Source organism: Ambystoma mexicanum, chromosome 10 (genome assembly GCF_040938575.1).
Source record: "Ambystoma mexicanum isolate Mex_15411 chromosome 10, UKY_AmexF1_1, whole genome shotgun sequence".
Lineage (NCBI taxonomy): Eukaryota > Metazoa > Chordata > Amphibia > Caudata > Ambystomatidae > Ambystoma > Ambystoma mexicanum.
The window spans coordinates 139,847,784-139,864,452 of NC_090932.1; positions in this window are offsets into that span (position 1 = coordinate 139,847,784).

The window sequence follows — 16,669 nt, forward strand, 5'->3', positions numbered from 1 at the left end:
CCGTGTCTCTCTGCTGTTGCCCCCCACCCCCCGCTCATGCCCCGTGTCTGCCTCCTGTACCCCCCACCCCCCACTCATGCCCCATGTCTCTCTCCTGTTGCCCCCCACTACCCTGCTCATGCCCCGTGTCTGTCTTCTGTACCCTCCACCCCCTGCTCATGCCCCGTGTCTGTCTCCTGTTCCCCCCAACCCCCGCTCATGCCCCGTGTCTGTCTCCTCTTGCTCCCACCCAGGCCCTGTGTCTGTCTCCTGTTGCCCCCCACCCCCTGCTCATGCCCCGTGTCTGTCTCCTGTTGCCCCCACCCCTCGCTCATGCCCATGTATGTCTCCTGTTGCCCCCCCGCTCATGCCCCGTGTATGTCTCCGGTTCCCCCCACCCGCTCATGTCCCGTGTCTCTCTCCTGTTGCCCCCCACCCCCTGCTCATCCCCCTTGTCTGTCTCCTGTTGCCCCCCACCCCCCTCTCATGCCCCGTGTCTGTCTCCTGTTCTCCCCACCCCCCGCTCATGCTCCGTGTCTGTTTCCTGTTCCCCCCCACCCCCTGCTCATGCCCCGTGTCTGTCTCCTGTTGCCCTCACCCCCCGCTTATGCCCATGTATGTCTCCTGTTGCCCCCACCCCCCGCTCCTGCCCTGTGTCTCTCTCCTGTTACCCCCCACCCCCCGCTCATGCCCCGTGTCTGTCTCTTTTGTTCCCCCCACCCCCTCTCATGCCCCGTGTCTGTCTCCTGTTCTCCCCACCCCCCGCTCATGCTCCGTGTCCGTTTCCTGTTCCCCCCCACCCCCTGCTCATGCCCCGTGTCTGTCTCCTGCTGCCCTCACCCCCCGCTCATGCCCATGTATGTCTCCTGTTCCCCCCACCCCCGCTCATGCCCGTGTCTCTCTCCTGTTGCACCCACCTCCTGCTCATGCCCTGTGTCGGTCTCCTGTACCCCCCCACCCCCCGCTCATGCTCGTGTCTGTCTCCTGTACCCCCCCACCCCCCTGCTCATGCCCCATGTCTGTCTCCTGTTGCCCCCCTGCTCATGCCCCGTGTCTGTCTCCTGTTCCCCCCACCCGCTCATGTCCCGTGTCTCTCTCCTGTTGCCCCCCACCCCCCGCTCATGCCCCATGTCTGTCTCCTGTACCCCCCCACCCCCACGCTCATGTCCCGTGTCTCTCTGCTGTTGCCCCCCACCCCCCGCTCATGCCCCGTGTCTGCCTCCTGTACCCCCCACCCCCCACTCATGCCCCATGTCTCTCTCCTGTTGCCCCCCACTACCCTGCTCATGCCCCGTGTCTGTCTTCTGTACCCTCCACCCCCTGCTCATGCCCCGTGTCTGTCTCCTGTTCCCCCCAACCCCCGCTCATGCCCCGTGTCTGTCTCCTCTTGCTCCCACCCAGGCCCTGTGTCTGTCTCCTGTTGCCCCCCACCCCCTGCTCATGCCCCGTGTCTGTCTCCTGTTGCCCCCACCCCCCGCTCATGCCCCGTGTCTCCCTCGTGTTCCCCCAACCCCCGCTCATGCCCCGTGTTTCCCTCGTGTTACCCCCCCGCTCATGCTCCGTGTCTCCCTCGTGTTCCCCCCCACCCCCTGCTCATGCCCCTTGTCTCTCTCCTTTCCTCCCCACCCCCGCTCATGTCCCGTATGTGCCCTGTACCCCCCCCTCATGCCCTGTGTCTCCCTCGTGTTCCTCCAAACCCCCTGCTCATACCCCTTGTCTCCCTCATGTTCCTCCCCACCCGCTGCTCATGCCCCGTGTCTCTCTCGTGTTCCCCCCACCACCGCTCATGCCCTGTGTTTCCTTCCTTTTCCCCCCACCCACTGCTCATGCCCCGTTTGTACCCTGTTCCCTCTCACCCCCGCTCATGCCCATGTGTCTCCCCTGTGCCCCCCCAACCCCGCTCATGCGCCGTTGTGTTCTTTACACACCCCGCCTTCCCTTTCCATGGTGGCCATCTTGGTAAAAGATTTTCCTTCCTACACCGAGACGCCGCAGGCGTCCCGGCGTAGGAAGGAAATTCTTTTTGTTTTTTTTACCGCCCGGCATTCCCACTTTGAGGACATAAGATGTTAGTGGTCTTCATCTATTGAAAAGGATGTTATGGTCACGTTGTACTAATAAAAACCTTTAAAATTTAGTAAAAACAAATGTTACAGGGACGTTATGGTTAAGTTGCACTAATAAAAACCTATGAAATTCAATGAAAAAACTTTGTTAAAGGGACGTTATGGTTAAGTTGCGCTATCAAAAACCTATGAAATTCAGGGAAAAAACTTTGTTAAAGGGACGTTATGATAAAGTTGCGCTACTAAAAACCTATGAAATTCAGTGAAAAACTTTGTCAAAGGAACGTTATGGTTCCAAGTAAAACCCTTGAAATCCGCTGGTTATGGTAAACTAAGCAACCATAACTCGCGCCACCACCGTGCACTGCTAAGACTAACACCCAGGACATCAAAGATGACATCACAAATGTCATTGATGACATCACTGATGACATCACATGTCTGGCTCACTCTTATTTCTTTTGCTGACATATCTAGGCCACATGGTTTTCTTCAGTAACAGTCAGAAACTAAACATTTTATTTTATTTGTAGATGTATCCTTTAAGTAGGTTCTTACAGTAATTCTGTTAGAGTCCAGTCACATCATATGAAACATATACATACGGGAAGACACAAGCTTGAAAGACAGCATTCCTTTTTGTGCATAAAGATAATCAATAGACTTATGAGCACTTTCTGATAGTTCTGTTGTTTTTTATTTATGGCTGTACTTTCCTTGTGGGTCCAATCACATCAAGTGATACATATACATAGGGTGAATAGCAGCTTTGAAACAGAGCAATCATTTATTTGCATGAAAATAATCAGTTAAGTTATGAATTGTTTCTGCTACTACTTGTGCTTTTTTGCTAACTTCACTTTCCCTGTATATACCCATAGTGGTGTGTGTTCTTGTGTCTGTGTTTTGTTTATAGTAATGTTTTATTAGCTACGTATTACATATTTCACAATACACAAAAATCTATTAAGAAAACAATTATCATTTCATTATTCAACATATTAACATTACGAATATTATACCTTCATCTTGTACACTGCACACCATGTTATGTTTCTGTATCAGTAGCTTAGTATACTAGATAGAACTCCATAATAGAATGCTATTTATATCAATGCATCGTTCAATGCACTAATTAGGGTATGATATTTATTGCAATGATCCTTGACACTTGTTTCGCAACATTATAATAAGAATCCCTTGTACACATATTTCATGAAAAGTACATACACATGTGATGTCATCTTTGATGTCCTCGGTGTTAGTCTTAGCAGTGCATGGTGGTGGCGCGAGTTATGGTTGCTTAGCTTACCATAACTGGCGAATTTCAAGGGTTTTACTTGGAACCATAACGCTCCTTTGACAAAGTTTTTTCACTGAATTTCATAGGTTTTTAGTAGCGCAACTTTACCATAACGTCCCTTTAACAAAGTTTTTTCCCTGAATTATATATATATATATATATATATATATATATATATATATATATATATATATATATATATATATATATATATATATATATATATATATATGACTGCTTTACTGCTGCTCGCTCTCTCTCATCTCACAGTGTCTGGAAACACACATTGTGAGGCGTTGAGAACCGGTCGGCTGAAAATAAACCAGACTTGTTTGGGAAACGAACCTCACAACTGGCGTGTCATTAGTATATGGTTATCGTGCCTTTATTCCATATATGGTTTTACAGGTTATCAGCTCATTTATATATGGTACCCATTGTGAGTGTGCTATACAAGGGTGCTGATTATTATTGTTATTATTATTATTATTATTATTATTATTATTATTATTATTATTATTATTATTATCATTACCATTATTATTATTATTATTAGTAGTAGTTGTAGTAGTAGTAGTAGTATTGTCAATGTTGGCTTAGACAGCTCAGGGGCACCACATCTTTCCTTGCCAAAATTACAGAGGCCTTAGTATCAACCCTTGAATTGGGAAATTGGGACTTAAGGAGGTCCTGGTCTTCTTGACCTGTCAGCCACATATTATATAATAGAAATTACCAATGTCTTTTTTCTGAAGCCATTCAAAAAAGCAAAGATGAATGTTGAAGGTGTGATCTAGGCAAGGCAGTCTATAAGGGTCTGTGTATAGGACCTGGTCACAAATAGCAGCCACTGGCACATTATATCCAATTCCTGTTCCCCTGTGACATCCATTATTTTATGCTATGTTAATTGATACCGCACACCACTGCCATATGCCTGTTGTCTGGGTAAGTACTCTCCATCAATCTTACTGCAACGTCAGTGGACTTCGACAACTCACTTATGGAGTTGTTATCCTGCTTAACCTCTCACATCATTATCTGTAATGCACCTCTTCCCATGTCCCTAAGGAATTTTTGCAATATAGAAAACTATCATTACCCAACTTGAACTATCCTAATTTGTTCAAGCAATTTGTTAGGAGAGAATCCCATTTTTGGATATCCTTTTGGATTTAATTTGCCTACCTTTGGGGATTCCTTCCACTTTTTTGCTCGATTGCTTTGTATGTGGACTTCAAGTGTCCCCCCATTTGGGGTTAATCCACCGCCTGAGTTACTGGGTGGCTCTATTTATGTGTTAAGTACTTAAGACTCCTAAGGCAGGTGTACCCCAAATGTACCCCACAGTGTTTCAGAAATGATATCCACTCCCTTCTAGTCATTCGACTAAGCTAGTAGTAATGTTTTCTTTGTGTAAAATGGCCTTCATCATGTGTAAGCTATTTTACATGTCTGGGCTCATTTTTGACACACGCTTCCACTCACAAAAAAGGAGCTAGCCTTTGTTTGCCTCAAAGATCTGATTGGTAACATGAGAATCTCTTTTCTCTCTTAATGTATGGGTGTACGTCACTACATCGGGTCACTGTTTGCCTCTATCCCAGGAATGAGGGCTGTAGACTGCCTGAATAAAGTTCACACCAGATGAGATGATTCTGGAGTCACATCGAGCCAGTCAGAAGCTTGATCCAGCAGCTCCTGCTCCCTCCCTGATTTGAAGATTTTACTGTGGAGTGTGACTCCCAACCTGAAAAAGAAGAAGATTGATGCATCAGAGAATGTCATCGACAAGAAGGCAAAGCAGTTTCCAGACTCTGAGGAGCCTCCCAGCACTGGGGACATGTACAACCTTCTATTGAAAGTGGCTGGGTATGTTGGAGAGATGAAGCTGTCTTTTGCTGAACTTAGATCTAAAGTTGGCCATCTGCAGTCCAGGATGTCGAAAGCAGGGGCTGACACCTCTGGCCTGGCATCAGAGGGTACAGGGAGCTTATGGGCCTATACATATTTGCAGAGGGAGGTGGTTTCTTTATTGGAAATGATGTCCAGATACCTTCACCTGCACCTTGTGGGATTACCAGAGGCCCCTGATTCAGAGAAGGATTTGGCAGACAGGGTCCACAAAGTGCTAAGTGTGGTTTTTCACAAGTCACCGGCCAGTGCTATGGAACTTGAATGTGCTTCCAGGGTCGGGAGATATGTCAATGGCAGACCCTGGCATGTAATCATGGTCATGACAGAAGCGAGCTTGAGCTAAAGGTTCCTTAAGGCTGCAATGGTGAAGGGAAGGTTGTTATTTGAGGGGTCCGTTCTATCTATGTTCCCGAACTATCCTCAGGAGGTGGTGGAGAAGAGGAAAGAATATAAGGAAGCAAAGATGTTGGCTCGGGAGAATAATATCTGTGATATTTTGTTGAAACCAGCTACTCTAAAGATTATTCTTGGGGATGAGATAAGGAGCACAGAAAACCACCATATGGCTGCACAGTGGATAAAGGATGTCCCATCTAGGATTGACTTGGAATACCTGGGGGAGATTGTTCCTTCTTTTAACTCCTTGACACAGTATTTTGTTTGTGTTTTTCGATTTTTGTTTGGTTGATGTGTCACACTATGCTAGGTTAATCTGTGATGTTATTCTGATTTTTATGTTATTTGATTTATTTAACATGCTGTATCACACAATACAGCATTGAACATTTGTTTAACTGATTTTTGCTAAATCTGTAGTATGAGTTTATTCACCAGTCTCTGTTTTTTGTAATTCACGTTCGTGCGCTGCCTCTCTCGATTTCAGAGGGGTCCTTTTATCTAATTACTGTAGCTACAGGAAGTATGTATCTAGTTCTATTGGTGTCCTGCATTTGTGGGGTGCTTTCCTCTAGCTGGAAGTCCCGGACTTAACGATTGAGGTTGGGCCTGGTGTTGGATGCCCAAGGATATGTGCCGGTATGTGGGGAGTTGCCTCACATTATGTTGTCTATGCGGGCTGGGGAGCCCTGGCTCAGCGGGACCGAGCAGTACACGTCATGCCACTGCATACCCAATTGCTGCATTACCTTTATGTTTGCGCACCTTAGCATTGGGTGAGGTTCCCCTTCTGCCTTCCTCAATGTTATGTCCTGGCCTGTGGTCACGCAGACCAGGCTGACCAAGGCTGGGGGCACCCAGCCAAAATGCTGGGGGCAACCAGCAGACCATGGGCTGCGGTCACTCAGCAAGTTTACAGGCAGGGTTCACTCTGCATATGTCAGGAGCACCCGACATGAGATCACGCTGGGGGCACCCAGCAGACAGCTCCGGACCAGGGGAACCTGGTCAGCCCGTGAGCGCACAGGCTCCTTCATGGCCTGGGGACACCCAGGCCTGCTACAGCAAATGATGCCGATGTTGCCCAGCAGGGGCACCGGCCTCCACATGGTAGAGTTGCCCAGCAGGGGCTCTACTGGCATGGCAGACAGCCATTATAGACAGCGTTGCCCAGCAGGAGCACTGTCACGGTGGAGTGCCTGGCAGGGCAGGCCCTCAGTCAGCTACACAGCACCAGCATGGTGCTGTTCAATAAAGACACAGCACACCGTGGTTGCATACTCCAAGACTAAATGAGTGGAAGACCACCCATTTACATTTATTGAGTATAGTCACGTGGCTACTGCCACAAGCTCCTGGGAGATACCATGCTCCCAGGAGGGGTGACACATTACACGCAAGTGCCTTTGGGAACATTGTTGGAATGTGGTGGGGGCTGTGTGTACGGGGTGGAATTCGGTCTGGTGCCACTGGCCTCTCCTACAGGTAGAGTCGTTTATGGTGGAAAATATAATTATGGGTGAAATAAACACAGACCAATAAACGGTGCTACACTTGCATGGCGTGTCATTAATTAAGCATGGACACAATGTGTGGGGCTTCTTCTATATATTAGTGAACAACAGATTGGCTTATATTTGAAATATGAACACGTTCATGTGCAAATGTGTAATATGATGATTTTCTCACACAATACAGCATTGTGCTTTGTTATACTCTCTGAATCTGACTCAAAACAGTGCTATGTACATGTTTTTGTGTATAATAAATACATATAGAGTCTGTCATTTAGAGTAAATACACTGATAATACCAACACGTGCTGTGTGTTACTAATGGCCGTGCTTTGTTTCCAGCACGTGGTCGTTAGTTGCTTGGGGCTTTGCTGTCTTGCAATGTTTTGGTTCGTTGATACTAGATGAGCCCAGTTGTTGGTATGCTGAGCATTCTGCTCTATCACAGTTGGCAAGTGGACCACAGCTATTGATGTGGGTGGATCTGGGTACCAATTGGGAGTCAGGCTGCTTCCGGGGTGGGGCGTGGTTGGATATTTTAGAGCCTATTCAAAATTGTGTGGAGCGCTGCAGACTGGTGTGGCTGCAGGAATTTTGCAGATGTTTTGGTTGTTTTTGTTTGTGTGCTGCTTTCCGTGTGGTGTTCTGTGTTTGGCCAGGTATGTAAAGAGATTGGAATGTCCAGATCCGGTAAACAGAGCTTGAGGATAGTCTCTTGGAACGTTAATGGTGTCAATGACCCCAACAAGTGCAAGAGGGTCCTGCAGTATCTTAATGGATTGTGGGCGGATATGGCCCGACTGCCGGATACTTTCTCAACTGACATCAAAGTGGGGATGCTGAGGTGGGGATGGGTTGGATCAGTTTTACTCTTCTTCCAACTCGAGGGGTGGGGGGGGTTCTGCATGTAGGTTTGAAAGTGTCTCCCTCTGTCAATCATCGCTACAAAAAATTATTTGTGATGGGGATATGTAATATGTATGTCTCGAATAGCGGGGATGGTTCCTTTTTTGTGTCCCTTGCTCAATTTCTTCAACAGACAGGTGATAATATATTGCTGGATAGTGATTTTAACAAGACCATTGACCCCTCCTGGGGAATTCATAGATCTTTGCACGCTCTGCATGAGGATTCCAACTTTGTTGATGCACTGAAACGTACTCACCCGTCCCACAAATGTTATACTTTCCACTCAGGTCATCATGATGTTTACTCTCGCATTGATTTGCTTCTGGTGTCCGGTCAATGCACCCAGAAGTTGGATCGTGCTGACATCTATGCTCTTCTTGTAACTGACCATGATCCTGTTTCTGCCGAGATCTCATTGTCGCTTTTAATGCCCAGGATGAAATCTTGGAAAATGAATACTTTGCTGCTGGAGGATAACGGAACTGTAAACACATTGGTGAAAGAGGCAGATTTCTTTTAAAAAATGCAAGCAGAAAGCCTGAGGTAAACGTGGAGTCCATGTGGGAGGCTTTTAACATGTCTGCAGGGACTGCTCCCTCTGGTAGTGACGGAAATGTTCTTGCCCACCCTGCATGGCGGACTTTCAGATCGGGGAGTTGGGAGCAGGCAGCGATCCGGAGACAGATAACGAGGAGCTGAAAACAAGCTCCCCCTCCTCCCTGGTGTGGCTGCCTGGCCTGCAAGAAAACCAGGAGCCATCTATGGAGCCCTCTGTGTTGTCGCCAAGTAGTGCAGCCTTGGGGGTTTCGCCTCTTATTTTTGGCTCACACCGAGTACAGGTTGTTAGAAAGTGGAGCTGTGGTATTTAAAACACACACTAGGGCTTTCCCAGGTACTAACAACCCCACAGGGATGTTGGAAGAACCTAACACCCTAGCTCCAAAGACTACTGTAAGGGGGTCCTGCCTCGCCCACAGTCTCCCTTCCCTGCCGACCGAGTGAAACAGCCTTTTTCTCTGATCATCTGGCTAACCAAACTAAACTAAAAACCAACTCAAGGCGCCTGGCAACACAATCCCATAGGTGCTTCACCAAGACAAAATGGAAGTGGAGTTGACCTAAAAACACTAAAAAAGGCCTCTGACTCCTCACTAGTACCTACTAGTATGATCCAGGAACAAAAAAAAACAGACCCTCGACGTTGATAACAAATCATCAAAACCTTTCTGATCTCAGAGAAGGCGAACCTACTGATACAGAACTCTTGGAGAGCTTTTCTGGTGATGACCCTCCGGAACAGCTGACTAGTCCACCTCATATAGCCAACCAAAGCAGATGGGCCAGAATCCTTGCCCAGAAAAGGCCAAGACTACACTTGTTACATGGGTGAGGGGCTGGCCCACCCCTGGAGAAAAGGTGACGACCTTTGACACCAGGGACAGCATCACCCACATCAGGATACACCCAGTCCACTCCCCTTTCAGCTGTGGTGCCACAGTTAGAGGAACCCAGGACAAATAAGACATACCCTAGAGAGCAGTGGACCTCAACGACGGGGGCATTAGTCATGAAAGATATGGCTAAAACAACCCGAAGATTGTCCCATGGGAGAGGTCACCCCGGCTACCCTTGCGACTGTACCCTTGAAGCACATTACGCCTCAGAAAGAAAGCCAGACTCTCCCTAGTCTTGACTTAACAACCTGCATGAGCCCAGATGCCACAGACCTTCTATCAACTCAAAGGGCTGGGCCTCAAGTCTGCACTCGTGAACCCCCGGCTGAGAGGACTACTTTTGAACCTAGTGCCCACTTTAACAAAACACTTATTGGGAGTACAACTCAAATCTCCCCAACCTATATTGGCTCCCGAGCTGGGTGCCCGCCATCAAGAGTTTATCAACCATCTGGAGATCACAAAAACCACCAAACAGGAAGGAAAGATGATGCCCATTCAAGAAAATCTGGCCAGGACCTCTTCAGCCAGATATCAGTTGGTACCATTGCTATGGCTCCCTTCATGAAATGATATGAAGACATAAACAGAAAATCTACCTTATTGCCAATGTTACACTCAAGGACAATATTTATAGAAGGTTTCGTCACAGCCGAAAAGACCACAGGAGAAGCTTGCTCTTCCGACAAGCAGTTGATGGATGGCTGCCTGTGCTGCTCCAAAGTACCTCTCTTGGAAACACAGAGATCGGAGGAATGGAAAACTATACAGACCAAAACAGTGCCTGGAAATGGTTTGGCTCAAGTGAGGCCTAAAAAGCCAACTGGGGTAGGGGCCCCTATTGATGCCTCAACAGAGCTGATGGGGGGTGCAATAGACATTCACCCAAAAAACAACGGTGAGAAGGGGAGGGTTATAATGAAGAAGATACATGCAACCCTAACCACAGCTACTGCGGTGGCAGACTTGACCATAGAGACTGGTCCAACAAAATCTTTCCCACTATTTGGTAGGAAAAGGAGAAGAAAAGAGATGAGCCTCTTTTCCCAGACATCCCAACCAAAGCTACTGCAGGCTAAATCAAAAGGTTTTCAAAATGCCGCAAAAAAAAAACAATTTTCTCCAAATCAAACCAATGTATGAGGAATGTGGCATCTAGCATAAAGAGTCACCAAAAAAACAAAAATAAGTTAGTCCAGGGCCAACTGGAAGAAACAATGGCCAAAGAAAACAGGCCATGTGAGAGAGAGGAAATCTGGGACGCGGAGGCTTTAGAGACACTTTTAAACTTATCAACTTATTCAATGGATGGAAACAATACTTTATGCCCTGGACAACATTACCACCTACTCTATGGCCCGAATGATAGCCAGGCGGTGGGAGTCCAGAGTATAAGGGATTACATGAAAGCATTTTTAACCATGGCTGAAAGAAGAGACATAGCTGTGGCTAAAGCCATGGAACTGGAACAATATGAGACAAATGTTTTTGGGTATAAGGTGTGTCCACTCTGACTCTGATAATGCCCAAGATGGCCCCCCAGAAAAAAAAGCCAAGAAGCTCCTTGATTCTTGAGGACTAGCTCCACACTATTGCGAAGGGAGCAAACGATCTGTAATGCCCTTTAATCATTGGGCTAACATGGGTCGACCAAGGTGCGAGGTATCACTTAGAAAGATGAATCTCACTTCCCTAATGCACAGTGTTTAAACGTCTACGGTATGGGATAGAAAAGAAGAGCAGACCGGGAGTACACTGTTGGGGAGACGTCTGAGACTGGAGCGAGTCATTGATAAAGGGGTGGAATTAATCCTGAACAGAAGGAACTTTCTGAGGCTATGTCAGTGTATCTTGACCCTTCACCAAGTAAACACAGACGACTTGGCGATTGTGGAATTTGAAAAAGAAGAAGGGCTGGATTCAGTAGATCGGCACTTACACTTGATTGTAGTAAACAATTTGATTCTTTCGGCGGCCGAACTTTCCTGTTTATGAGCTATGACCTGACAGACATAACTGAAGAGAGTGGAAAGATTAAACTAAACTGCAAATGAAAACACATAGCCGATAAAGGGCCAACTATAGAAGCCCTACTATTCCCTTGAACAGGGATTGTCATCCGGAAAGGTGCTCTCAAGATCCCTCAATGACGATTACGGCTAAACCTGCCATCCCTACCTTCTCCGCCCCAAAAAAACAGGAGTAAAGTTGACCCAGACTATGAAACAGTGAAGTAATATGGTGAATATTAATATGGGGACACAAAAAAAAACCAGAACTGCATGAGGAGGAAAGCTGGTCCTGGTTGACGACCGCTCTATCAATCAATCCCTTGCACTAGTACAACCCCTTGGTGAAGGGGTGGTAGGAATCTCATTATGATTTCATGGAACAAAAGGGGCTAGTCTCACCTCTTCACTAAACGGGAGTTAAACTGAGTTGGATTTTGTGTGACTTTAAGAAACCTGGCTATGAGATTGCCCAGTCTTGGACGTGTTTATATCGCTTCTGAATGCCGCTGTGATGGGCATTGCAGTCCGCCCACAATCAGGCTTATTGACTTTGGTCAGGAATGGTGTAGATTTTGAAGTACTTTGAAGTACGATTGCATATTACAAGAGGATCCTACATCCAACAAACCATCTGGGTTCTATAGGGAACTTCCGGTCTTCAAAGAAGGAAGGCACAGAAATTCTAACAATCATAAACATCTACTGGAACCCAATACATACCAGTTAAATAGAAATGCTTGAGGAGGTGGGCCAGGCGGTTGATGAAGCTTACAACCAAGTAGAGCCTTCAATTATATTACGCAGCGATTTGAAGTCCCACCTCATTGAGGTCCTGCACAAAGCTGTCATGACCCTTACCCCTGGCCCTCACTGGCAAGTCAGCCTTCCAGTTAGAGCCAGGTCAAAGGCCTTAAAACATCATCCAAGACTCTCTTGGAGTCATTCCTGGCACCTTTGGCGCCAGGCTCATAACCATCATGAAGACCAACATTAGAATGGGACTATTTACTTGGGACTATTTAACTTGGGGGGGTTCAGCCAACATGGAGGCACACACATAGCTCAGTTACAAGGAACTGAGCTATGCGGTCTAGTCTTTTGGGTGTGGCAGGCCTGGGACTACTTTACCTGGACTACTTTGGGTGTGGCAGGCCTGGGACTATTTTACCTGGAATACTTTACCTGAGACTATTTAAACTGCACCCAAACAGCAGAACACGCCTTGCGTTAAACTGCTGTGGGCAGCGTTACGCTCACCATGTCCAGTTCTTTGATGCCAGCTTACCTGAAACCAAGGACCTGCAGAGAGAGAAAGAACACTACGAAACTTACCTGGAACAGTATCCTGTCTTCAATCCATCGCCGACTTCAGTTCCACTCACCTGAAGGTATGAACTCCATCATCCGGCACCGCATGCATCCTGGAATACCATAACCTGGAAAGAGGAGAAAGAAAGACAGCATTAGTAAGCGTTTACTCATGTTTCCTCCCGAACGAAGAAAGCCACACAATTCTTACCTGGGTAGTCATCACCTGGTCAGTATCATCGCTGGAACATCACGGCGCTCGGTGAGGAATATTGCGACCTGCAAGGAGAGAAAAGACACAGGTTAGCAATATAAAAGGCGAAACAGCGCAGCGCATCGTGCATTACTCACCGGACAGCATCGGGCACACTGCGCTTTCGCCTACCGGCCCATGCTCATCTTTAAACTGTATGACAACACCAAAATACCTTTCCATACCTAAAAGGAAAGAAGCAAGACATTATTATTCGAACTAAGAGGATCATAAGAACTGCATATAAAGACTGTAAAGCAGCAAACCTACGGAGTCGCGGCAGACCTGGATTCCCACAGGGGGGGCTTGCACCAGTGAAGTAACTTGGTAGCTGCTCTCCCCCCACATCTACGCGCCCCTGCCATGAGGAGCTGAATGGAGAATCCACCTTTTACAATATTAAGACCCACCTTTAACCAGAGGCCTTACCAAGCGACCGGGAGAGGGTTCGAGAGTGCAAATCATTCAACTAGGGTTGGGTGGCATCCCCGTGGATACCAGGTGAGCATAACAAAAGCCGCCTGAGATCACTTGGAAACCACTAAAATTCAAGATCAGAGAGGACACCTCTGGATGGACTTAATGAAAAGTAGGAACCTTCACATTGTAAATGGTCATTTCGAAAACACTGGGCATCGTCATCACACAGGGAAAAGAGGTTCGTAAGGATCAGTCATAGACTGTATCTTTGTTTCCAGGGACCTGATTGACTCTGTAGACTCCTTATAAGGGCCGCCGACTACCTCTAGTGATCATACCATCTTAAAAATGACATGGTTCGATCAAGTAGATATAGAGAAATAATCTATGATCTGCAAATTGGAGTTAGTAAACAACAGTTGCAGACTGAGAATGATGAGGAAGGGTGTCCAACTAGCAACTGCCGTGTCAAGAAATAATTGCTGAATCATCTACTCTGTGAACATTGGGGGCTGTTAGTTATGTTCAAACACTGGACCCCTTTCTGGTAGAAGATGGGTCAAAATGGGAAAACTCTGGAGTCCAACCACATGCATATAACCAACAGGTAGTCATAAGAAAAAGGGAGATGAGGAACTCTATCTGACGGGCCCAGAGAGCCGCCCCTTTGAACTGGAAATTGTCAGTGAGAATGATTCAAAACACCTACAACAACTGGCTCAAGGGTAAAATAAAAGCTCAATTATACAGCACGATGCAGAATGGATGCTGAAAATTATCAGCTCCAAAAATACTCCAGAAATATGGTGCCTCCTAAATCAGACAAATCAAGTCTCCAACCTTTTACAAATAAATGGAGTGACAGAGGTTAGTTGGATTGACTTCCTGAAAACATTATATGCTGCCCCCATGGAGGGTGCAAGAGCCATGCAGCGTGCCCAAAGCCCATGGAGTTTGACCCTTGATCATGAAGATCTGATCCACCTAATCAAACTTGCTAATCTCTCCTAAGCCTCTCAAATTCATCACTGAAGAAAAACATGGACATCAGCTAATGTAGTACCAAGCTTCAAAAGTGGTAACAGACGGGATCAGAGTAATAACCCTTCTGGGCGTCATGGGCAAAATCTATGCAACTGTCCTTCTAAAGAGACTAAACATCTGGACAAGTGAGGCTGATCATTTTGATATTTTCCAGATTGGTTTTGTCAAAGGTTTGGGAATAGCTACACCGATATGTATACTATCGACTCTGAAGGATAAAACCTTCAGAACCAACTGCAAGCTGTACTTGTCCTTTGTAGACTTTGCAGACTTTGTAGATTTTCAAAAATCTTTTGACAGTATCAACAGGGAGCGACTATGGTGCAAATTAACAACTTGGGGCTGCAGGAGGACCTTGTGGCCCAACTGAGGTCTCTTCATTCCAACACCACTATTAGAATATGCCTAAGCGCCAAGGTGTGGCTAAGTGAAGCAATTCCAACATGGAGAGGAGTAAAGCAAGGGTGCCCTTTGGCCCCGGCCCTCTTCAACCAGTACATTTTTTGATTTAGGTAAATCAATGGAAATATTAGATGCTTTACACATACAATAGACAGGGTAAGGGTTCCTCGTCTATTATACGCAGATGACTTAGTTGTCTTGGATCAGACTGCCATCGGTTTACAGAGACAGTTACATGCCCTGCAGGAGTACGCAGTCGAAAACCACCTCCAAATTAACATTGCAAAAACAAAGATCTTGCTATTAATGAAGGGTAACCCAGCAAAGGTGAAATACTGCTGATGGTCCTTGGGGACAGAAGAAATTAAAACAGTGAAATACGTAGGGATTCACATCTCTGGTAGTATGGTGGAAGCACATACTTGGGTCACCTTAAAGGGGAAGGCTACAGCTCTAGCAAACCAGGCGCTGATAATTAAATACCGAATACTGTTGCTACTCCATTCTTCCTATTTTGGAGATGTATAAGGCCAAGGTGGTCCCGGTTTTAACCTATGGAGCGGAGGCCTTGCTTTGGTTCCCAAAAGTATGCTGGGCTATCCTGGCAGGGATCTTTTGGAAAAGGATACTGAGCCTTCCTAGATCAATCCCTGTCCAAGTCATTAGACGAGAGTTGTGACTATGTTCTCTAAAAGCAACAGCAGAATGGAAAAACATACTTTTTTTCGGTAAGTGACCAGATCTAAATGCACCCCCAATTCTGGCCATCATACAAACAGTGCTACTGAAGGACAATGGGAATGCTCTCGCCACCTGGGGATCAGAATGCAAAGTCAAACTGGTTGAACTAGGTGTATCAGTGGAAGATCTTTGCCGCTCTCCAGGGATGGCAACGAGGAAGCTGTGGACGTTGGACTGGATCACAACAACTGATTAAGTAAACAACTACAAACTGTTTCATAATCCAGTAATCAAGCCCAGGAGTAGGGGTAACCCCTGGAATATCTGAAGAAGTCCCCGGACCGGCTGTTCAGGGATGACTTTATGAAAATTTGGATGAATTTATTTAATATGAACAAAGTCCTGTCAACTAGGGCAGGCACAAAACTAATTAGTCAATGCTGCAGATTCTGTAAAACATCTGGGCAGACGGAAAACCTTTTCCACCTGTTTATGGAATGCAAGGCTCTAACCACAATCAAGATTAAACATTTTGGTCGATCCCTTGAAGCCTACGTAACCATAACTACCGAAGTGTGGTGGCCTATGCTGCTAAGAGGAAAGAAAACTGGCCTATCTCTTGCAGCTGAAAAAATCATAAGGGAAACATTCAATTCACTGGAAGAGGATGGCGGACTGGAGGCAGTAAATTAACTTTTAAACTGGAAAAAAAAGAAGGAACTGGACATCAGGATTGTGTCATTTTGATATTTTGCAAAGGTTTTTTAATTAAATTAACATGTAAATAAAACAAACAAAAAATAATACAACAATAGGTACTAAACTACAATGATGTAGCCAGTCTCCCTGTTTATTCGTCCATCCTTTTAATTTTAAGGGGATTTGGGCTTTAGCCTTTGAAGTTGTGTCAATGGTCGAGGGTGGACTCAAAAATCCACAAGATTCAGAGAGAAAAATGTAATCTTTACATACACCACCCAGGGAAGGGTTAGGCCACCCTCCTGGGTTATTA